General features: G+C 50.8%; 1 protein-coding gene across 4 annotated transcripts in view; it reads left to right on the top strand.

Moving 5' to 3' along the window:
* Window positions 1-23,222, top strand: part of LOC119389320 (tyrosine-protein phosphatase non-receptor type 11) — a 344,133-nt gene that overhangs the window by 302,714 nt on the left and 18,197 nt on the right. The window contains exon 14 of one of the 4 annotated variants that reach the window (XM_037656523.2): window positions 18,322-18,557. The exons of the other annotated variants lie outside the window; for them this stretch is intronic. The gene's annotated coding sequence lies outside the window, so the exon portion shown is untranslated. Of the gene's footprint in view, window positions 1-18,321; window positions 18,558-23,222 lie in introns of those variants that run through there. 4 annotated transcript variants of the gene reach the window in all.

Genomic DNA, 23,222 nt, shown 5'->3' with positions numbered 1-23,222 from the left:
CCCCCCCCCCCCGAAATTTTGGTGAAGACGTAGGTGTTTTTACCAAAAATAAATAATGAAAACTGTTGTTTTTGTCAAATTGTCAAGGTTTTCAGCAAGTGGCCCCCCCCCTCCCTGAAAGAAATTCCTGGCTACGGGCCTGCCAAGAGTGATAACAACGATAACATGAAATAATTGCGGTGCACTGCCGGTTGTCTTTTCTTTCAATTCGAGTGGGGTATCCAACCCTGCGGCGCCCTCCAGCATTAAATGGCAACATATCTCAACTCGCTGGATAGTACCTTTTCTTGGAGTCTTGGACCTATTACACTATGCATAGATAAACGAAATAAATACGTAAATATATCAGTGCACTTGTACTCTTTGTTCCTGTAATTTTTACTTGTGTAAATCGGTAAATACAGGAGTAGATGATGAACAAGGTGCTGGATTATTTGATTCTTCCAACGGACGAACTCACAGCGGAGACGATGCAGCTGTCCAGCAAAGACGCAAACCCACTTTTACGATTTTTGCGTATTTGTTTATTGTGATAGCAGTTATATTGTCACGTGGTCGTGACATCAAAGAAGGCAGCAGTCAGCGCGTCCGAGATGAAACTCTTTATTTGGCCGAACTTGTGGCCGAGAAATTGAAAGTCAAGCTACAGCAATACACTGATAGTGGCGAACAGAGCGTCGACCGTCGATAAACTGACAAGCGGTCAAGTGCGTCGGCTTTTATACAGGCGCTATCGAACTTTCCAGCGATATCGTTGGTGGCGGCGTTTATCTCTCGATAAAGCTGGAACATTTGCGTGCGGGGCGAAATCTTAACAAAACGATCTACTACAATCGAGAAGCTTCTCGAACACTGCTTCGCGGACAGCCTTGAGCGTTGATAACCGTCCTTGCTGGTCATACCCAAAAAACATCAAAATGAAACAAGAAGTGGGCGTGGCAATATGGATGGGTTTTTGCCGTGGGCGTCGCCATCATGTTCTGTATGAAGTCCAAATCGATAACATCGCTCCGCGCATCATATGTTCTACTCATGAGTAAAAGCTAGTGAGTGCTGGCGACAACGCAGCTGAAGCAGACATGAGAGGAGCCGGCCACCTCCATCGCACAGAGGCAGCATATGCGTTATCGTATTGCCTCGCTTGCGAGGTCTGCCGTCGATTGCTCTTCAAGCAGAGAGAAAACACCCTGCCTGTTTTTTGTTGGGCGAAGGAGCATGAACGAACACCGGGGAAGGGCCCGGGGGCGCTATCTTGGTAGACATCAGCAAATATGGCTTGCTTGTATACCCTTCTACATGCTGTAATTTCAATGCTTCGTGTTGAGACGACAGACAGCACGGAAACCACTTCTCTCTTGAGAGCGGCTGTACTCCCTTGAACCGGCATTTTATAGTCGTCGCTTACTTTGTATAACATTATGATTTGTTGCTATTGCATTAATTGTATTGCTGTTTCGGCGAAACTGTGATTTGGTTTCTAAATGCAAGGGACTACTTCTCCCAATCACTCCCCCTCTTCCACGCCACGCCACCGCCGATCCGGTGCACTTAGCACCGTTTACGCGCCGCTGCTGTTGGTGGAAACACCGGCTCACCGCCTTCGGTGATTTCTGACCGGCGGACAGGTCTGATGCATCCACGAATGTGCATCACTCTTACTCATGCTCCTCTTATAAAAACCGCAGAGTTAATTATTTATTCTCATAAATGGAGCTGATAATTTTTGCCATATCTAACTTGCATGCGACCATAAAGATAACTATAGCTACTGAATTTTAAGATTACATTTCTTATTTCTACAGAGTAGTATGTGTCCTTGTCACTCGCCCCAGAGAACAGTTGTGAGTGAAAACCTTGAAGTGCCACAGTATTAGAATTTACTCATATGTATTGCTTACCATTGTCACATGTGTCCATTCAAGCCACAAGTCAACTGTCACTCAAGTTCTTGATTACTATTCACTCTCTTTCACCAGCTCACAATGGCATATATGTGTATTTGGCCTACAAGGGGTGTTACTAAAGTGGCCAGCTCATTTAAAGTACCTTTATAGCATCCCCTTTGTAGCCATTTTTTTTAAAGACTTGATGATGCATCTCCCCATCTGATGACAGGCACTTGCCTAATTACCACCCCATCTTTCCAGCAAGCAGCCCCTGTAAGATGCTTCAATGCATGCTATATCATCGCGGGTCACCATAAGTTTCGTGAAACCACCTTGCTGTTAGTTCTGGCACAGCATGGTTTTCATAAATCGTTTTCTTGGAAAGCTCAACTTGCTTCCTTGACAAACTGCACCTATACTTTTAGGCCATTCTTCAACAGCTATTTTTCTTGATTACACGAAAGAACTCAATAATGTTAACCATAAGCGACTACTTTTCAAAGAAAATGAATGAAATATGGATGATGATCTGCTATACCTAGCCTGAGTGTACACTTCCTTTATAATCATTTTCATTTTGGAGCATATATATGTGATGGCACGAAATCTGGAGTACCACTGGAGTCTGTCACAGGCCTTTTGCACTTCTTTAAAGGTGCCATGCAACAATTTTGAATTAATCCTGCAATAAACTAGAAGCTTACTGCCTTGCAAATCGCTTGCCACATTTTTTTTTTTACTGAGTAAATTGATATGGGCTCGTTACAGAGGCTGGAGTTGGTGGCGATGCTGTCCACCGCATCACCACTAATGAGACAGGGGACGGCACATGTATAATTAAGGCCCACACACGCGCGCGCGTACTACATGGAGGAAGGAAAAATAAGGAGAGGCCCTGACGTCACATTCGTGAAGCCTCCACATGGATGGATGCTATGAGCGTCCCCTTTGTAATGGGGCGGTGACATGTCTGCCACCAGGCTCGAAGAAAAAAAAAAAAGGAAAAGCTTCCTTGTTTCATGTTGGCCTAATACCTTATCTACATTGATTAAATCTATGCTATTATACACATCGCAAACACCCGCATCGCCTCCTAGCGAAGGAGCCTCGAAACATTTCGCGATTTCCGCCGTGTCGTTTGCAAGCGCATGCGCGATTCGAGTTTTTTTTTTTTTTTTTTCGCCGTGCGAGCGACGACGCCGTAGCGCCGCGGCGCAGTCGATTCACGCATGCTGCTCCTTGTGTGTGTTCTTTAGGAAAGCTACGCAATGCCCAGCTGTTGCGTATGGTTGCGTATACCCGGTGCAAATCGCGTGCGCTGCGGAAAGTACCGGGTGTCACTTTTCATGTGTACGTACACGTTCGCTTCATTGCTGATCACTAATGCATGGTATTTGTATGCGAAGCTCTCGGATGTGCGCTCTGTTGCTTCTTACTCATTGTGTCAACTCAGAACAAACGTGAACTTTTGTTTTTGGCGTCTGACGCGCCGTACATAACATGCGTCGAAGGCATCGTACGTTTTTAGAGGCTGTGTCGTTCACCGAAAGGGCAATAAACGTATGTTGTTATCGGACCACGTGATGCATGTATTGTGCGGTGTGCGCTCGCTGCGTGCTTGTTGTGTGCCTACTGGAATTACAAACTTTACGTGCACGATCGCGTATACAATACAGCGGTGTCCGCTTTTCGACGTGAAGTTACGTCAACTATAGGTTGGCGTTGCGCCGAATAGCTACTACGCTCACTCCATATACACGAACAAAGAACCGCTAATCCGGCAACAGATCGGGAAATCAGGCTACGAGAAAGGGAAGGCCTAATGCCCAGCAGAGCGCGTAAGTCACTGCTAGGTGAGTTCGAATACGATGAGGCAGGGGCTGAGTTTTTGATTACGGCACGTACCGGTATTTTCTGTACTGTTGCACAAAAACGCTCCACGAAGAATTTCAGCATGCAGCGCTCGGGCCTGCCACGCACGAACAGCCTGGTAAACGTCTCCTTGCAACGTTTTACTGTGTACGAACCGCACAATACGCGCTAAGTTTACGCCGGGACTACAGATCCGAGCAGAAGCGAACCACCGCGGAGAGCACGCCGCGGGGCGTCTGCTGTTTTGTTTGCCCCATAAATCTGACGTCACTTCCGCCACACTTTTCGCAATGCATTGGGATACGATAGGGCCTCTCCTTAGTTTTTCCTTCCTCCATGGCGTACTATGTATGCTTTACCACAATACACTCCGGGCACTTCACCACATGACACAACTGTGTTGCGGCAATGTTGACTTTTAGAAAGATGTTTAGGTGTCGGGAATTTAAGCTAGACAACGCTCCTAGCAGTAAAATTTCTATTTTATTCCCTTTTTCATTTGTATACACCTACCTAAACAAAGACTGCTTAGAAAATCGATTGTCATCATCGGCGACAGCATAATTAAGCCACTCGGACAATAACGTCGGGTGAACGCCTGTTCATATCCCGTCACTTCCAACTTGCGCATTCCGTATCTGTCACGCGCAGTTACGCAAGACGAAGCTTAAATAAAAGTGTTGGTTCAAGTAATTTGCCCAAATGACATTCCAACTGATAGTGATTGATCCTCGATCACGCAACACACGCACTTAGCACACATCCATGCACGCCACAATACTACAAATTGCATAACACATGACCTTTATTTCATGCTCGTACAGCTCGTGATCATTGCTCCCAACACTTCGGGAGATTGGCGTTACCTACTAAGCACTGCGGAGAAGCTCCCTCCTCTCATAAGCGTCCACTGAACACGGCGACATCGTAGAACTGGCAGAACTAACAAAAGCGGCAACGACTTGCACATGAATCACTTTCTACAACACCCTTACACAATGCGACCACGTACGTTCCCACGGGCAGAGGCGGTTCTCGCTAATGCACACAGCTCACGGTCAAAACCAACATCCACCATGGAGAACAAACCACCACAGAGTTTCTCACAAGTTAGTGTGAAACTCCATGTTACCGCACTACCTAAACCGCCTAAAAAAAGTGCTAGCCCAGCGATTCAGCCGCCACCTGCCTATACACTTCAAGCCGGTTTTAAGCGGCTATATGGGTGCGCTGAACGCTTTAAATGTCTCCGTTGACCGGGTGGACGGAGACACTGCCGGCAAGTACCGCTATTCATTGTACTCTCCGCAGCTCGTGCGTCCTCCTCTCTCCCTCCTCGCCCCTTTCGCGTCCCCCCGTTCTCTGCCACTTTTTCTGCACGACGATCGGTCTCCTTCGTGGTTGCCCTTAGAGACATCTTGCGTTTTGCTGGTATTTTTCTTTTTCGCTCACGCCATTTTTCGCCGTAGCTTTGGAGGTAGCGAACGTTGCACGCGCTTTGTTTTTTGCGCTGTGTGTCCCGCTATGCCATGCTGTTGCTCCTATAATAAACTGCAAGAACCAGCATACAAATGGTTATGCAGATTTTATGATACTGCAAGGTAAGTGTGATGGCGTGCGCAAGAAGCAGTTGCTGCACAACATCGACCAAAAGAACTTTGTTTCGATAAAGAACAGTGTTCTTTGCGACTTAGCCAGGATCCGATGCCGCGACCTAACCGCAACGCTAGACGACGAACCACCGACCTTGATGTGCTTATTGATGGCCAGAACGTCACCGCACTGGTTGACATCGGAGCCGACTACTCCGTTGTGAGTGGCCCATTCGCCGCCAAGCTGAAAAAAGTAAAGACTGCTTGGGAAGATCCGAAATCCGGACAGCTGGAGGCCACCTAATAACACCAACTGGAATCTGCATGGCAAGAATCGCGATTGACAGCCAGACTTATACGGTCAGCTTCGTAGTCCTGCAGCGTTGCTCAAGAGATGTCATCCTTGGTATGGACTTCTTAAGCCTACACGGTGCAGTCATCGACCTGAGATCCGAGTCGATAAAATTATCCGCAGACAAAACACTACCGCCGCACACGCCGCTATGAAAGCACGCCTTGAATGTGCTGGAAGACCAGGTCACCATTCCCCCTCGCTCCAGTGTCATCATTTTCGTCGGCACTCAGAAATCAGCAGACCCGGAAGGCGTCATTGAAGGCGAGCAGCACCAGTTGATTAACCGCGCGATTTGCCTCGCAAGAGGAATAGCCGAGCTGCGGAGCAACAAGAACAAGCACGTGAACAAAGGCACGACTGCCTACATCGAAAAAATCGTGGAAGCCACCACTGCTTTCACCCTCACCGATTTTTCCGAGCCTACTCAGACGAACCAAGCTCCTCAACCTGCTTTCGACGTCAATCCCAGCCTCCCGTAGCATAAGCAAGAACAGCTCAAAACCCTGCTCTTGCAATATAAGGATTGCTTTTCATCATCGTCAAGAATTTCGCAGACCCCTGTCGCAAAACATCGCATCATTGCAGAGGAAAATGCCAGACCACTTTGTCAGAGTCCCTACAGAACTTCGACACGAGAACGCGAGGCCATAAAGAAACAAGTCGACGAAATGCTCCGCGACGATATCATCCAACCATCCAAGGGTCCGTGCATGGGCGTCACCTGTGGTGTTAGTGAAGAAGAAGGACGGAACCCTACGCTTTTGCGTCGATTATTGCCGCCTGAACAAGATCACGAAAAAGGATGTGTACCTTCTCCCACGAATAGGCGACACCCTGGATCGACTCCACAATGCGAGGTGCTTTTCTTCAATGGACCTCAAGAGCGGCTATTGGCAAATCGAAGTTGACGAAAGAGACCGTGAGAAGACTGCCTTTATAACACCAGACGGCCTCTTCGAGTTCAAGGTCATGCCCTTTGGCCTTTGCTCGGCACCTGCGACTTTCCAACGCGTTATGGATACAGTACTGGCAGGGTTGAAGTGGCAGACGTGCCTTGTGTACTTGGACGACGTCATTGTGTTTGCCTCAAACTTTGACGAACACCTCAGGCGCCTTGACGCTGTACTCCAAGCAATCAAGACCTCTGGCCTCACCTTGAAGCCTGAAAAGTGCCATTTTGCATACGAGGGGCTACTGTTCTTGGGTCACGTCATCAGCAAGTCCAGAGTGCTCCCAGACCCGCAGACAACAGCTGCCATCGCTTCCTTCCCCCCACCCATAGGCGTGCGCACAGGGCGGCAGGGGGGGCCTATATAATCACCTAAGAGGGGGGGGGGGCGTAAAATCTGCCTCATATACTAGGGTGGCTAGAATTGGGAGGTGTGAAAATCGGCCACTCTAAGTAGGCCCCCATTTGCGATCCAGCAGCGGTGGCGCTGTATTCAGAGGCGCTGCCAGCTTGCACTGTGGTATTGCGCTCGCGCATGGGCGTCGGCAGGGTTTTGTCTTCAGGGGGTGCAAACCCGTGCTGCATCATCGCGTCTGGGGAAGCGCCCTTTTTACGCCCCCTGCCAATGACCATGCACTCGCGTCGGTCGTTGATAGCTCTATCTATCTATCTCGCCGGTGAAAGAGCCTTATCAACATAAACATTTTTATAAATTACCAATACACTTGTCTCACTCGAGGATCAAGGAATTAGTGCGAACCTTTTGGCAGCTAACAACCAGGCATAATTCAAGCCTCCATAATGAAACCATTCTTCGATGAAGTGTTATCTCGTATGAACCAATGTTTACATCTTTGGTGAAGGCAAAATGATCTTCATATTCATAAGATTTATCTACACTTTTGCGGAGTAAAAAAGAAAGCTTCTTCCTGCAAGAGCGTTATATCTTTGACGACGTTTTATAACGTTATCACACGATAATTCCTTTGATACATTGTAGTTACTCACACTACTAAATATACCTTGAGAGTGTGTGGAGATAGGTTTAGCACAAAGCTTACCCTACGAGGCGACCGTGAAGGGACGCGACGTTCTCCACTGCCGCAGCGGACAAAGACGCTACGGCCGGGTTCGTCGACTCCGGCACGGCGCAGAAAAGACACTCGAAGCAGGATGTCAACAAACAACACGGGTTTATTAACCCAAGATGCAGCACACAGTGATTCCACTCCTGCGCCAACTGCGCCAAAGTGCGCCAAATTGTATTTTGCTGCGCCATCCTGATAGTATCGACTAAAATTGCGCCAAACTGCGCCAAAATCTCGGGTTTGGGGACGTCTATCACCGGCAATCGCACGGCCGGCGGGTCAGAACATGTGCAGCTTGATCTTGGGGCTGCCAAAGTCGCAACCATGGACCAAGAATTATTCCGCTGAATAAATAGCACTCACGCGTGCGTCTCGAATAAGCCACGATGCCATGCACGGTGCCGACGAAGCTTCTGTTCCGCAAGTCGGCTCGACAGCAAAACGCGCTCTCCGCAGAGGCTCGTGACGTCTATAGGCCTCTCGGTAGCGAGAAAGTGCGACGGCGATTCATCGGGGGACGTCGTCTGTTGTAGAAACGCTGCTGATAGCTCGTTTCAAGCGTCGCACGGCACGTAAGGAAAGCAATGTTCAGTAATAACTACGTGTGTGCTGCTAAAATGTCTGTCACTTCTGTTTCCGGACATCGCGGAATGAAATCTGGGGTCGCTAGCAGTATATATATGGAACAATATCGAATTTTCCTTGCTTTTGAGCAAGAAAACCGAAGCGTTTTCTTGCTCTGAGTTCTCTAAACACGAAGTAAGCGTTGAGAGCACAGCAAGTTTACGAGCCGTCTCCTGATGCCTCGAGATGGCGCGCGCGCAAGCGACTGCGCCCTTCGAACGATGCGGTCCCCCCCCGCTCCTCTGGCGTTCTTTCATGCTCCTTACGAAAGACGGGCGGGGCGTTTCCTCTCTGTTTGATGAGCAATCGACGGCAGGCCCGCACGCGGGAAGATGTTATCTCATGCGCTGTCCGTGCGACGGAGACAGATGGCCGGCTAGCTTAATCTCCGCTTCAGCCGCGTTCGCCGCCAGCGCTCGCGAGCTTGTACCCGCGGCTAGAATGCGCGTGGTGATGTTATTAATTTGGTCTTTATACAGAAAATTACGGCAGTGGCGACGGCAAAAATCCGCAGAGAGCGTCCATATAATTGTTATCACAATAAACATTTTTAAAAAGTTGAGGAGCCATTTCACTCTGTGAAGTGGATGATAAGCGAAGCTGTTTCGCGCATGGCAAGGAGGTGACATGGTGGAGGACAGTTTGGTATGTAAGGCCAGGTTGTAAACGTTCACTACGCAATATTAATGCGAAAGCATCAGATGCTTTATCAAACACGAAAATTGACCGTCGGCGGTGTCAATCGATTGATGCAAAAAATAATCATGTGATGGCGTCATCATCACGTCATAGATCGTCAAAACTTGTGACGTCATCATGGCGTCATATATCGTGATGTGACGTGATGGCGCCATCACGACATCGTCGCTTTACACTGCTTCCGTAATCGGTGCGCCGATCATGGAGCTAGCGCAAAACCAGGTGAGGTGCAGATAGCTTGCAGAGAAGGAGGGGGAGGATCAACCCGTCGATCGAGAAGAAAAAGAACCTGGCTTTCGCCTTGGAGTTTTCTTAGGGGAATGCATTAGGGACAGTGTGGCTCTTTGGCATTGAGGCACTGTTGTACGTCACGGCGTTTATCTGCAATGTCTGCTGATAACCACATAGATGTATTTAGAGTGTTATTTCATAAGTGCAATTTTATTCATCTGGTATTCTGTTTATTTGCTAGTGTCGAAAATAATCGCCGAAGAGGTTAATTCAGAACACTCAACTGCATGAGCCCTTATTTTTTCATTAGCGAGTGAAGTATGGAGTTCTCCTGAGATGAGTTTTCCCATGAGATTTGCAATGAATCGAAATATTTCTAGCCTTCATAAGAGCCCCATAGTAATATTCTGGTGCTTGAATGTTATTGCAATATGCTTCTGTAGTGCACTCCAGGATGTAAAATTCGCTGCTCCAGAGTGCTCCCAGATGCAAAATTATCTGTGCCAAAGTGCTCCAAGATGAAAATTTTGCTGCTCCAAAGTGCTCCAAAACGGAAATTTTGCTGCTCCAAAAATTGCTCCAAATCAGAAGTCCTCGGTAGCATCACTGAGCACAGTACGACAGTCACGGGCTTGCAGGCCGTAAAGGGAACTCCGCAAGACCGATCGAGTACGCTTGCCAGCGGCGCTACGACTATCACACAAAGGGCAGCAGTCGAGCACACGAACGAGAAGCCGCCTGCTAGAGCAGCGCGTCAACCTCTCGTGCCGGCCTGAGAGCATCTGACGCGGGCAAGCCCGCGCCAGACAGAAGCGAGCTCAAGAGGGAAGGGGGTTGTCACTGGCGGCCAATGAAGACAGGCGTTGCACAGTGACGTAAGCTAGCTTGGTGGCGTGAGCATGTGAGCATGTCGAGGCATGCCCGGACGCGTGCCCACGCGCCGGGAGGCTGACGCATGGCTCGCACCAGACAAAGAGGCCTGGCGCTGCCACCGTGGTCTGCCGATTAACGGCGGTTCCCGGCGCTCGAGCCGCGCGGGGCCAACACGCGCGCTAGCTGGGGAACGAGGCGCCAAAGGGAAGGGCGCGCTCGATTCCCACATTCCCCCCTCCTAAAGACCGAGGCCAGCCTGTGAAAGAGGCTGTCCGAGGCCAAGTGGCAAGGTCAGCTCAGCCGTAAGGGGGCTGGCCAACGGGGCAAAGTCCAACAGGGGGGGTGTCGTCTTCCCGAAGGTACAAGTCCATAGGTCGGCCATGGCCACGCAAAAGTTCCACCGAAAGTTTCACCACAAGTTCCACCACCGGGGAGAGCCCACCGCCGGGAAGAAGGTCCACAGCCCAGGAGGAACGGGGGCAAGACTGCACAAGGGCGGGCAGCCAGCCCGCTTGAAGCTCACCGGACTGGAGAAGTTGGCAGCCGGGAACGTACGAGGCGTGGCTGCCAGTTGCGTGCGGCAGCCAACCGCCGAAAGTCGCTGGGACGGGGGCCACACAGAAACGGCAGGCAGGAACAGCAGGCAGCCAGGAACGGAAGCCGGAGCGACCACGCTCGGGCCTGGGCCACAGCTTGAGTGGACGGACCAGCCGCCAGGGGCGGCTGCTGAAGCTGCCAGGTGGGTTAGGCAGGGTGGAGGTGGCTGCAGGGCAGAAGGCAGGAACCAGGCCACAGCAGGAAGGACCAGGGAACAGCAGGCCACAGGTTCAGCAACAGGCTGGTGGCACGGTAGAGCCAGGCGCAGGGAGACGACTGGGCGATGCAGGAGTGGACAGAAATGCCCCCGGCATAGCCGGCTTGCCAAAAAGGGGTGCCTGCCTGACAGTGCTGCCCAACAAAAGGAGGCGCTTGCCAGGTTATGGCTTGGACAACACACCAGAGGGTATTTTCGGCCAAGAGGGCCTTCTACCACTTCCAGACGTGTGCCGCCGCACCTTAGCGGTTATCTCCATTCACTGTCAAGGTATGGAATAAAGTCCAGCTACCTGTCAGTGGGAGAAAGGTTGCTTAGGTGCGTTTCCGCAGGTTGTACCGGTGGCGTGGCTTGGAGCCAGCCTTCTCACGGCTTTCCTGCGGTTGTGTGACCGCCTCCCCCCCTCCCAAGTCGTTGCTGCGGGCAACGAAAGGTTTGAGGTCGGAGACGTTAACTGGACCGCCGACTTGTCTCCCTTGGGAGTCAGCCAGCTTGTACACCAGAGGCGACACTTTGGTCTGCACTCGGAATGGGCCCAACCACTTGGCCGACAGGGAGGCCGAGATGCCTTTGGCGGCGTCACTCAAGACGTGATTGCGCCTGAGGACGAGATCGCCGACATCGTAGTGCACTTCCCGATGCGACCGGTCGTATTGAGCCTTCTGTCCAGCTCGCGCTTTTGCCAGGTTGGAACGCGCCAGGTCGAGGGCTGCGTCCATCCGTGAGCGCTGTTCCGCCGCGTAGCCAGACGGGCCGGCGTTCGTGGCGGACGCCCCGCTACCACCCCGCAGAACGCGGTCCATGGGGTTAGGCAGCTCTCTCCCGAAGTTGAGGAAAGCGGGCGTGTACCCGGTTGAACGGTTCACCGTGGACCGCAAGGAGAAGCCTATCTCGTTAAGACAGGCATCCCAATCCCTGTGTTGCTGCGCAAAGGCTGTCAGCAAGGGCTTGAGGTTTCGGTTTATGCGCTCAGTCGAGTTGGCCTGTGGGTGATACGTGGTTGTTTTGCGGTGCTTAATGCCAAAGGCAGCACACGCATCCACAAACACCTTGGCCGTGAAGTAGGACGCATTGTCCGTGATCAACTCCGCCGGAAAGCCAAAGCGGGTAAAGACCTCGGTCAACTTGTCCCAGATTGCGCGTGCCGTTAGCTTCCGAAGGGGAAACAGCTCGACCCACTTCGTGAAGTGATCAGTGACAACCAGGAGAAAGACATGGCCTCTCCGGCTTCTTGGGAAAGGTCCCATAATGTCACAGGCCGCGACTTGGTTGTTGGCTGTCGATCGGCTGCATGAGCCCGGGAGGCTTGCCCCCACGAGGCTTCACGCATTGGCACACGCGGCATGAGCGGGCGTAGTGAAGGGCATCACACTTCATGCCAGGCCAGGTAGCAGAGCGGCACAACTTTTCAAAAGTCTTAAGGCCACTCGCATGTCCGGCCAACCGCGAGTCGTGGAAATAGCCGAGGGTAGCTTTCCTTAGACTGCGGGGTATCACCACCTTGAAAGACTCCTGGGGAGCTTCTTCAGATGGGACATAGCGCAGGAGAACGCCATCAGCATCAAGCAGATACGAGTCCAACGTTGCCGCAGCAATACCAGTCTGCGTCCGGCACTCGGCGCCGACAGCAATACCAGTTGTCCGTTTGCGCCCGGCGGCTTGACTGCCCCGCTCCTCGTGGGAGCTCAGCTCTTTGAGCCCGTCAACAATTTGCTGACAAAAAGGATCGTCCTGCTGTGCCTTGAGTAGGTCCTCTCTGCTGAAGACGATACCGGCGGACGTGACAGGGTCTACCAGGTATGCGTCCTCACCCGAAGCGGTCGACTCGAAAGCCACTGCGCCGTCGGGGTTCGTGCCTTTCGACCCATTGGAGCCAGGGGCCCCTGAGTCTACTTGGTGCGACTGCTCTTGGGAGTGGCGGACACAAGTGTCAGACGCCAGAACGGGGGCACGCGACAAGGCGTCAGCCACGACGTTCGAACTCCCTTTCCGGTAGCGCACAACAAAGTTGTACCGCTGCAAGGTCAACGCCCAGCGCGCGAGGCGGCCCGAGGGCTCACGCAAGCGCTTAAGCCAGGTGAGTGCCATGTGGTCCGTCTCCACCACGAATGGCACGCCGTCGACGTAGCAGTCGAACTTCCGGAGAGCAAAGACTATAGCGAGACATTCCCGTTCAGTCACGCTGTAGTTGTGCTCGGCGGCGTTAAGTGACCGGCTCGCAAAGGCGACTGGCCGGAGGACGCCGTCGTGCTCCTGGCCGTAAAGGGAACTCCGCAAGACCGATCGAGTACGCTTGCCAGTGGCGCTCTGACTATCACACAAAGGGCAGCAGTCGAGCACACGAACGAGAAGCCGCCTGCTAGAGCAGCGCGTCAACCTCTCGTGCCGGCCTGAGAGCATCTGACGCGGGCAAGCCCGCGCCAGACAGAAGCGAGCTCAAGAGGGAAGGGGGTTGTCACTGGCGGCCAATGAAGACAGGCGTTGCACAGTGACGTAAGCTAGCTTGGTGGCGTGAGCATGTCGAGGCATGCCCGGACGCGTGCCCATGCGCCGGGAGGCTGACGCATGGCTCGCACCAGACAAAGAGGCCTGGCGCTGCCGCCGTGGTCTGCCGATTAACGGCGGTTCCCGGCGCTCGAGCCGCGCGGGGCCAACACGCGCGCTAGCTGGGGAACGAGGCGCCAAAGGGAAGGGCGCGCTCGATTCCCACAAGTGCGAGTGGCCTTGTCCATTTGTTCCTTGCCATTTACTCAATGCTGAATTTGCATTGCACTCGAGGTCGCGCTGTCACGGATCCAGTATGCTACAAGTTGAATAGAAATTGAGACAGCAATTAGTTTCATGGCTTCAAAAAATTTTAATTAGCATCATTTTCTAAGCAATACACTGGTGGCTATTCTTGTAGGTTATGCATGTATTCTATTATTTTTATTTTGTCCACGCTTTCTACCTGGTTGAGCCCCTTCAGAGGAAGATGAACCCTCAATCGTGATTCAAAAGAATTTGACCACTGATATTGTCAATACTTGACATGTTCAACGTAGCCAATTTCTGCAACACGCTCCTTACAGAGCTGCAACGAGCTGCCTGCTATCTTTAAATGCAAGCGCACTGTGATGAACACAAGTGTCAGCTAGCCTGCTTTACATTATATCGGTGTCAAGTTGTATAGTAACTTTGATGGGTACAGCAGCCCTCAAATATCCCATTTTATAGTTATCTGACTTTGCAGCTGTCCTGCAGTGCTTTCTATGAGCATGATGCATGCATTTTTGCAATGTGTGCAGCCCAATAGCAAAATGCGCTTTATAACTACGTAGCCCGCAATTAAATACACAAGGTGAAGATCGCTGCGTTACTCTTTGTTGATGAAAATATAATAAATAAAAAACCGAAGAAGAAAGTAAACGTTCAGATTAATTCATTTATTACTTGCTCATGCTTGTCACACACACACCTAAAAACCTTTGCAGCACTTGAACGGGTTTAGTACATTCACCTTGTGTCAAAATGTTTTTTCACGGATGGCTGAATTCTCCTGTATCGCTCTGTCTGCCTTTCGGATGGCCCGCTTCTAAACTGCAAATCTATCAGCATGCCGGCGCATGGAAAGGTGACACCTTTTCCACACGTGTTCTGTACCCCGAATTGCGGCGCCTGGCACAAAACACGGTCCCTGTGTATATCTTCTTTGTCTCTGGGTGTCTGCGCGAATCCATTCGCGCAAACACCCGGAGACGGTCGCTGAGTTTTCTTCTTTTCTTGTACACGCCATTCCTCTCAAGGAACACTAACACAAGTAACTCGTAAAACCGTGTGGAATGCCAACTAAGCTGACAAGCTTCCATCGCAAGCGGCTTACACTGCTGTCTTCCCCATTACCCCCATGCTAGCAACAGCACCTCGGACTGTCGCACTATATCTCGACCTAGCGGAGGGATCACGCAACGTGGTGCCTTCGGGCAAGGGAAACACGGCTCGCTTTTCACACCTCCCGATTCTAGCCACCCTACCCATACATTGACTTAGTAGGGTGGGGAGGCGCTGCGATGAAACTTCGCCCCCACTGATGGGGAACCCTGCGCACGCCTATGCCCCCACCCACTGACAAGAAGGCCGTACGCCGATTCCTTGGCTTGTGCGCCTGTTGCAAACGCTTCGTCAAGGACTTTTCACGGATCGCCGAGCCACTAGCTCAACTCACGAAGACCGACGTCGAATTCACGTGGGAAACGGCGCAAGTTGAAGCATTTCAAGAACTGAAACGACGCCTGCAGGTGCCACCGATACTTGTGCATTTCGACAAATACGCCGATACGGAAATCCAAACCGACGAAAGCAGCGTAGGACTCTGCGCCGTCCTTGTGCAGAACCATCTTTGTAAGAAGCGCAAAACTACACACGGGGACAGCAAGAAAGAAAGACACTACACAAGTCTTTCTTTCTTGCTGTCCCTGTGTGTAGTTTTGCGCTTCTTACAAAGATGGATCTATACCAACTAGCCCGTTACACTTGTTTATTAACTTGTGCAGAAGATCGACGGACTGGAAAGGGTCATCAGTTATGCTAGCCGGTCGCTATCCAAGGCAGAAGCTAACTATTCCACAACGGAAAAGGAGTGTCATGCCATCATTTGGGCTACGTCAAAGTTTCACCCCTACCTCTACGGCAGGCCCTTCAAAGTTGTGAGCGACCACCATGCATTGTGTTGGCTGGTTAACTTGAAGGTCCCTTCAGGTCGCCTCGCACGGTGGAGTCTGAGGCTTCAAGAATTTGACATTACCGTCATTTACAAGTCCGGAAGAAAGCACTCTGACGCTGACTGCCTGTCTCGTGCCCCCGTCGACCCACCGCCGCAGGATGACCAGGATGACGAGAATTTCTTGGGAACTATAAGTGCCGACGACATTGCCAAATAACAGCGAGCCGACCCGGAACTGAAGGGCCTTGTGGAATACCTCGAGGGTAGTACCACCGTTGTTCCGAAGGTATTCACGCGAGGACTGACGTCGTTTTTCCTGCGAAACGGCATTCTCCTAAAGAAGAACTTCTCGCCACTTCGAGCCAACTACCTTCTCGTGGTGCCCTCAGCATTGTGACCAGAAGTCCTCCAGGCTTTACACGACGACCTTACGGCTGGACATCTCGGCGTTTCCCGCACCCTCGCCGGAATACAGAAAAAGTACTCCTGGCCGCGCCTCACCCCCGACGTCACTTGCTACATAAAGACCTGCCAAGACTGTCAGCGACGCAAGACACCAGCGACTAGGCCAGCCAGACTTTTGCAGCCTATCGAGCCACCTCGACAACCGTTCCAGCAAATCGGGATGGACTTGTTGGGGCCGTTCCCGACATCGAATTCTGGAAACAAATAATGGGTCGTCGTAGCCACCGACTACCTTACCTGCTTTGCAGAGACAAGGGCCCTGTCCAAAGGCAGTGCTGCTGAGGTAGCCAAGTTTTTCGTTAAGAACATCGTCCTTCGTCATGGCGCCCCAGAGGTGCTTATCACCGATAGAGGTACGGCCTTTGCTGCGGAGCTAACCCAGGCAATCTTGAGATACAGCCAGACAAGTCACCGCCGGACAACCGCCTACCACCCACAGACCAATGGCCTCACCGGGCGTCTAAATAAGACCATCGCCGACATGCTGGCCATGTACGTTGACGTCAAGCACAAGACTTGAGATGCTATCCTTCCGTATGTGACCTTCACATACAACACAGCTACACAAGAAACGACGCAGATGACGCCTTACAAGTTGGTCTATGGAAAGAACCCGGCAACGACGCTCAACGCCATGCTACCCAATGTCACCGACGAAGAAAACCTCGACGTGACTGTCTACCTTCAACGCGCTGAAAAAGCCCGACAACTCACCCACCTGCGCATCAAGAACCAGCAGAGGGCCGACAGCCATCACTATAATCTTCGACGACGCCACATGGAGTACCAACCCAGTGACCGTGTGTGGGTCTGGACGCCGATACGCCGACGGAGACTTAGCAAGGAGCTCCTCCGACGATACTTCAGACCATACAAGGTGCTTCGACGTCTAGGCACTCTTGACTACGTGGTCATCCCGGACGGCATTACAAACTCCCAGCGACGCCGTGCACGACCTGAAGTCGTCCATGTCGTGCACCTTAAGCCATTTTTTGCGCGTTAGCGAACCTGGGGACTCTACTTTTTCTTTTGTTATTGTAATTTATTTTTGTATGCACTTGCTTTTTCCCTTCTGTGTTCTCTCACAAGCATCGGGACGATGCTTTTTCAGAGGGGGGGCAATTCCACGCCCGCTTCTTGTTTTGTTTTTAATGTATTCGGGTTTGACCAGCAAGGACGGTTAGCAACACTCGAGGCTGACCGCGCCGCAGTATTCAAGAAGCTTCGCGATTGTAGTAGATCACTTTGTTAAGATTGCGTGCAGGACGCAAATTGTCTAGATTATTCCAGAGCTTGCGCGACCACCAGTGATAAGACTAGAAAGTTCGACGTGTTGTATAAAAGACAGCGCGTCCCAGCCATGAGCAGTTTTTCGACGGCCAACGCTCTGTTCACCGCTATCCGTGTACACTGTGTATCAGTGTATTGCTGTAGTTTGAGTTTTCAGTTTCCCGGCCACAAGTTCGACCAAATAAAGAGTTTCATCTCAGACGCGCTGACTGCTGCCTTCATCGACGTCATGACCACATGACAATATGATCTTGATTTTATTTGCTTATTTGAAAATGAAGATGCTTTATCGACCGGCCAGCCAAATTGCTGTTCCAATGACCAAGCACGCGCAATTTGTGTAGCTTTTTTTTTTTAACGCTGTATCTTTGTGCTGCTGCTTTGTTTTCATCTCTTCGGGCTTTCAGCCAGACTAAGAGCTAGATGTGGCAATACGGAAAAATCCACGCTTTCTCACGGCACTAAAGAATGCTCTGCGATTATTTGTACTTGGCGTACGAGCACAAACACGTATTTTGGACTTGGCTTGAGGAAACGTTTAAGGCAGAAAGTTAGGCTAGTTGGTAACGTGAATAATAGGGCATGTTTACTAGCGAGAAAAGACGTGGACGTCCTGTATTCCTTCTTCTCGTCCACGTCTTTTTTCGCTAGTAAACGTGTCCTATTATTGAGGAAACGTTTTAACTTATTGAATAAGTTTCGGGCGGCCAAGCACCGAGGAAATGTGGCGAGCCTGTCGTGAGTAAAAGGGCACGAGGCACGTGCCAAACAGCGGAATGCGTCGATGGTGTGCGAGTTATAGAAAATTACTCGATGGTGTGCGCCCGTGTCACATCCGTGTACGCGATTGGCTACTGAAAGGCTCGTGGCATGCAACCCAGGCCGTGGTGAGAAACACGTACGAGTAGAAGAGACAGGACTGTTCTGTGGAGCTCCGGACTGAGAAGGCCAAGGAAGCTAGCGTTGCAACTGCGACGAAAGCAGCGGGCACACGGTTCTGGAGGCTGCCAGCACAAGAGGCTCTGGAAGTGGCCGTCGACCTCGGGAGACGCCGAGTGAGGCTGCCCAGACTTGCCGCACCTCATCACCGCAGTTCAGGTGCATCAACAGCTCTTCCCCTTTGTATCAAGACGGCAGCGGCCCACACCACAGTTATCGGAGCACCCCGTCATCCGGAGACCAATGACGAGTTAGGCCTAATCTACCAGGCTGAAGACGACTGGGACATGGGCGATGAAGGCAAGCGGCGCATTAGGCGGAAGCGACCGACGACGACCACGGGAGCTTGCTCGGGACGTCGTCGATGGACTCGACGAAACGTTGACACAATACAGGCACGGAGTCAACGTGGTGAACCGTAAGAACGTTCGGTTACCGAACCACCATAGTGGCTATAGACTGGCTAGGGATAGAGTTGACCCCATACTGGATTGTAGCTAATTCTTGTTTGGATTATTATATATATGTTTTGTTATTGAGTTAACTTTCAGTGTTAGCGGATTTTTGCCATTTTTGTTTGATAAAGTGTATTTGTCGTGCCACCACGGTCTCCCGCCTCTCTCACTCTCAATCCCATCCTTCGCAAGCGCTCCCGAGATAATGGTGACAGAGCCACGGCTCGCAGTCAAGGAAGCAAGCACAGGAGAATGCCGCGGGCTAGATACACTGACGTATGTGGTGTCAGCATTTGTACGACTTTTATTCACGCACTGTACAAAAATTACGATCGGCCGTGCGCCGGCTCGCAAGGTTAGATTGCGTCTCTCTCACGCGGCACCCGGTCACCGTGCTCCACGTAAAAGCCCACCGGCGTCAGCATCGTGCAACTGACCTTGTGCACCGTGCAGATGTGCCATTGACACTAGAACACGTGTGCTATATGCTGGGATCACACTGCTAGGAGAGAGCATCGTAAGCAAAGCAGAAAAGGTGTTTAATCCACATATGCCCAGTGTCCTACATATAGGACGCTTCTTTGATGTGCTGTAGGTGGCGCTAGTCATTAGCTAAATAAATAGCGATGTTAGAGTGCATCAAATAAGCGTCCTATATGTAGGACACTGGGCATATATGGGTTAATACGACAAGCAAATTGTTACTGCAAACACATACAACAGGAAACTAACACTGCACAAGCGTCACTAACCTGTAAGGCGTTCATCATGCAGATTCTACAGCACAGTGGTTCTGTGCTCTCATGATGCCTTAGCACGATTTCGCTGAGCACTTTCAAGTCCGTCTGCTGCACGGTACCATGGATGCATTCTTGCTCTATGCACTGTTCAGACCCCGTGGCTACCAACAGGCTTTACAAACGTAGCTGGGTACTATAACTGCCGGGGCAACACTGCGGAGCTAACAACGCAGCACAAAGAATATATGCTGTCCGTTACGATTCCGTACGAGACCCACATCAGCACTACGGAAGCACACATGCCACCACCACTACACAGCAAGGTGCGCTACGTAACCATAGCAATGCCACCATTGTGCCCAGTGGGTATGGCCTCTAGAACGTCAGTTCCACCACACTTTTCTTCCAGCGTGCGGGCTGTGCAGGGCCTCTCCTGAGTTTTTTCCTTCCTACATGGCTGAGACAAATTCGAGTGAATTGCCCCAGTAGACAGCTTAAATGGGAAGGAATGGATACAACCAGCGAAACCCAAAAGGCGCCTCAGTCTGTGAAAACAACATCTACAGTTTTCAAGGTGGTACAAATAAGTACGAGTAATAAGTACAGTTTTCAAGATGCAATACAGTTAGCCATAGTAATTGTGCCATGCTTTTCATAGTAAAGGGCTTCAGAATCTATGAAAGGCACGCTTTTAATATTTATTTGCCACTTCTTGTAATTGCATCATCACATGTGGTAGAATGGGCTTCAGAAGATGTAAGTGTTGCAGTGAAAACTGAGGGTAAAACCCCTGTCACACGGGCACTTGCGAATTTCGTTTAACTCCCTCGTCTTTATGTCAGCGGAGATGCGGTCTGTGTCACGCGGTCCCCTTACGCCAAGGAAGTTAAACGAAATGCTTCGCAAAGTTAGTTCGGCCATCTCCATTAGCGGCAGAATGGAGTGCTCTCGTCCCCAGTAATCTGTAGTTACGGAAAAACTGCGAGCACAGAACAGCTGCAGTCAACACAATAATGAGTTTTATCAAAACTAAAAGTTATTTCACTGCATAATCCATTCGTAATGTGCGTTTAACACTAAAAAAATATGCGTATAATTGCACCTACTTTCCACACCATGCCTTGCAAAAAACCGTCGTGCCGCCATTTTGTATGAGTGTCTCTGAGTCCATTATGTTTACCTCTGTGCATCTCGCTCCCTCCTTATTGCGGTGCTCTTTATGCTGCTTCAACATTACCACAGTTCATAGCAGTGGGTTCTTCGTCGACCCCGGCAGTCGTGCTGACAGCACATGCGAACTGTTGTGGGACCCACCCGCAGCAAAGGCTTCGTGGACTGAACATGAGACATGTTAATGTGGCTCTAATGAAAAAAAGAAAGAGCGGAAAAGCTCTTTTTGTTTTTTGTATTAAATTCAGTTTCAAGTCAGCGCTCGTGGTATCTGCTCTTTTTCGTCTATTCTCGTTTTTCGGTGCTGTGAAGGTATTCAATCATGAGACATGTGCTCATCCGATATTGGAAAGGACAAGGTGATCTTGGTGGCAGCGCAACTTCAAAGAAATTGATGACAACTTGCCATAGGCGGAGAGTTTTTATTTTTCCGGAGGGGGCGGGGGCCCGACTTGCTAGCTCTTCCACATTTCTCTCTCTCTCCCCGTATATATATATATATATATATATATATATATTACGGACTCGTAAACGAGGTTAAATAGAGGTTTATTTACAGGGGATGGACGGCGAATGCGTGCCGGTACTGCGCGTCGTTCTTCTCTTCCTCACACCTCTATTGTTGTCGCTGCTGCTGCTTCACTGGATTGGACCCACTGTAACATTTCTCCTCTCGCAGACGAAGCCCTCCGGGCGAGAAGTCAGCGAGGTAGTCGCTGAGTGAATGGCTTTAGATGGGCTACATGCGTGACTTCAGCCTTTGATGACCGTCTTCCACTGGCAGTGAGGCATGCAATTCTATAATTCACTTTACTAAGACGTTCAGTCACGACAGACGGTCCAACATAGTCGGCGAGTAGTTTTTGGCACAGTCCACGTTTACGTACAGGAGTCCATAACCACACTAAGTCGCCAGGCTGGTAAGTTACTTCCCGGTGTCTGCTATCGTATCACGATTTCGACCGTTCTCGTGAAGCCAGAGTACACAGTCGAGCGAGTCGCCGAGCCTCCTCCGCCCGGCAAAGGGTTTCCGCGATACAAGCGTCGTTATGACTACAGAAAGGAAATATAGTATCCAAAGTGTACCTCGCTGGGCGAGCATAAAGAAGGAAAAACGGGCTGTATCCAGTGGTCTCGTGTTGCGCAGTGTTATAGACGTATGTGACAAATGGAAGCACTTCGTCCCAGTTCTTGTGGTCCGAGCGAACGTACATAGATATCATGTTCACAAGTGTTCTATTTGTGCGCTCAGTCAAGCCATTGGTCTGGGGGTGATAAGGCGTTGAGTGTCGCATGTTGGAGGCACACAGACGTAGAAGTTCTTCAACCACATCGGCCGTGAACTGACGGCCACGGTCACTAATTATCACACGAGGGGGACCATGACGAAGTATTATGTAATGCAGCATGAACTGCGACACTTCGCCAGCAGTTGCAGAGGGTAGTGCTGCCGTCTCGCACAACCGAGTCAGGTAGTCGGCGCATATACTATGATCCAGCGGTTTCCTTTGGATGAATGTGGAAACGGTCCGATCAGGTCGATGCCTACTTGTTCGAAAGGTGAGCTGGGAAGTGCTACAGGCTTTAGGCAACCGGAGGGAGCGTTGGTAGGTCTTTTGTGACTCTGACACTCAGCGCAACTGGCTACGTATGTTGTCTTGCGCATTTGAGGCCAGTAAAATCTTTCTTTGGCACGATGGAGTGTCCGCATGGATCCTAAATGACCTGCAGTTGGGTCATCGTGCACAACACGTAAGACAGAAGAGCGAAGGGCTTCTGGCACCACCAGAAGGTAGCGTGCACCTGTCGCGAAGAAATTCTTCTTATAAAGCACCCCATCCCGGACACAAAAATGACCTGCTGATGAGTCTTTCGCGGCAGAGAAAAGAGGCTCTAGAGTCGGATCCTCACTTTGCTGTCTCGCGAAGGTTGCGACGTCTGGGAAATCTCAGCGTACGGTTGCGTACGCTGAGACACATGGTCGAAGCTATCTGCATCACATTCTGTTGTACCGGAGCAAATTACTGGAACACACACAGTACACCACGCTGGAACAACGACATCCTCGGCAACACAAAAGACACTTTCTTGATGTGGCGAGTTCTCCACGAGTCCGGTCATAACCTCGGGATGTACCGAAAGCTCCCACTTCGACAGTCAACAGTAGCACCACACTCCCGCGAGAAATCTATGCCTAAAATAGCGTCGTGCATAGGTCGAGGAATTACGGTGAATTCAGTGGTAAATACTGTGCCACACAAACATACATCTGCAGTACAAACACCGACCGGGCACAGTGTGTCACCACTAACACTACAAAACGTCGACATTTTGTTCCACAAAAACATAACTTTTTGTCCCAGTAGAGAGAGAGAGAGAAATAACTTTATTGGGTCCAGCGGTTTGGGGAACAGGTCCCCGCCTAAACGGCGGCCTCCCAATGATGAGCAGTGGGAGGCCTTGTCCCAGTAGAGCTTT

The sequence above is a fragment of the Rhipicephalus sanguineus genome, chromosome 4 (assembly GCF_013339695.2).
Source record: "Rhipicephalus sanguineus isolate Rsan-2018 chromosome 4, BIME_Rsan_1.4, whole genome shotgun sequence".
In the NCBI taxonomy this organism is placed as follows: domain Eukaryota; kingdom Metazoa; phylum Arthropoda; class Arachnida; order Ixodida; family Ixodidae; genus Rhipicephalus; species Rhipicephalus sanguineus.
Note: the sequence above shows the minus strand (reverse complement) of the source record. Positions and strands in the feature narration are given on the sequence as shown.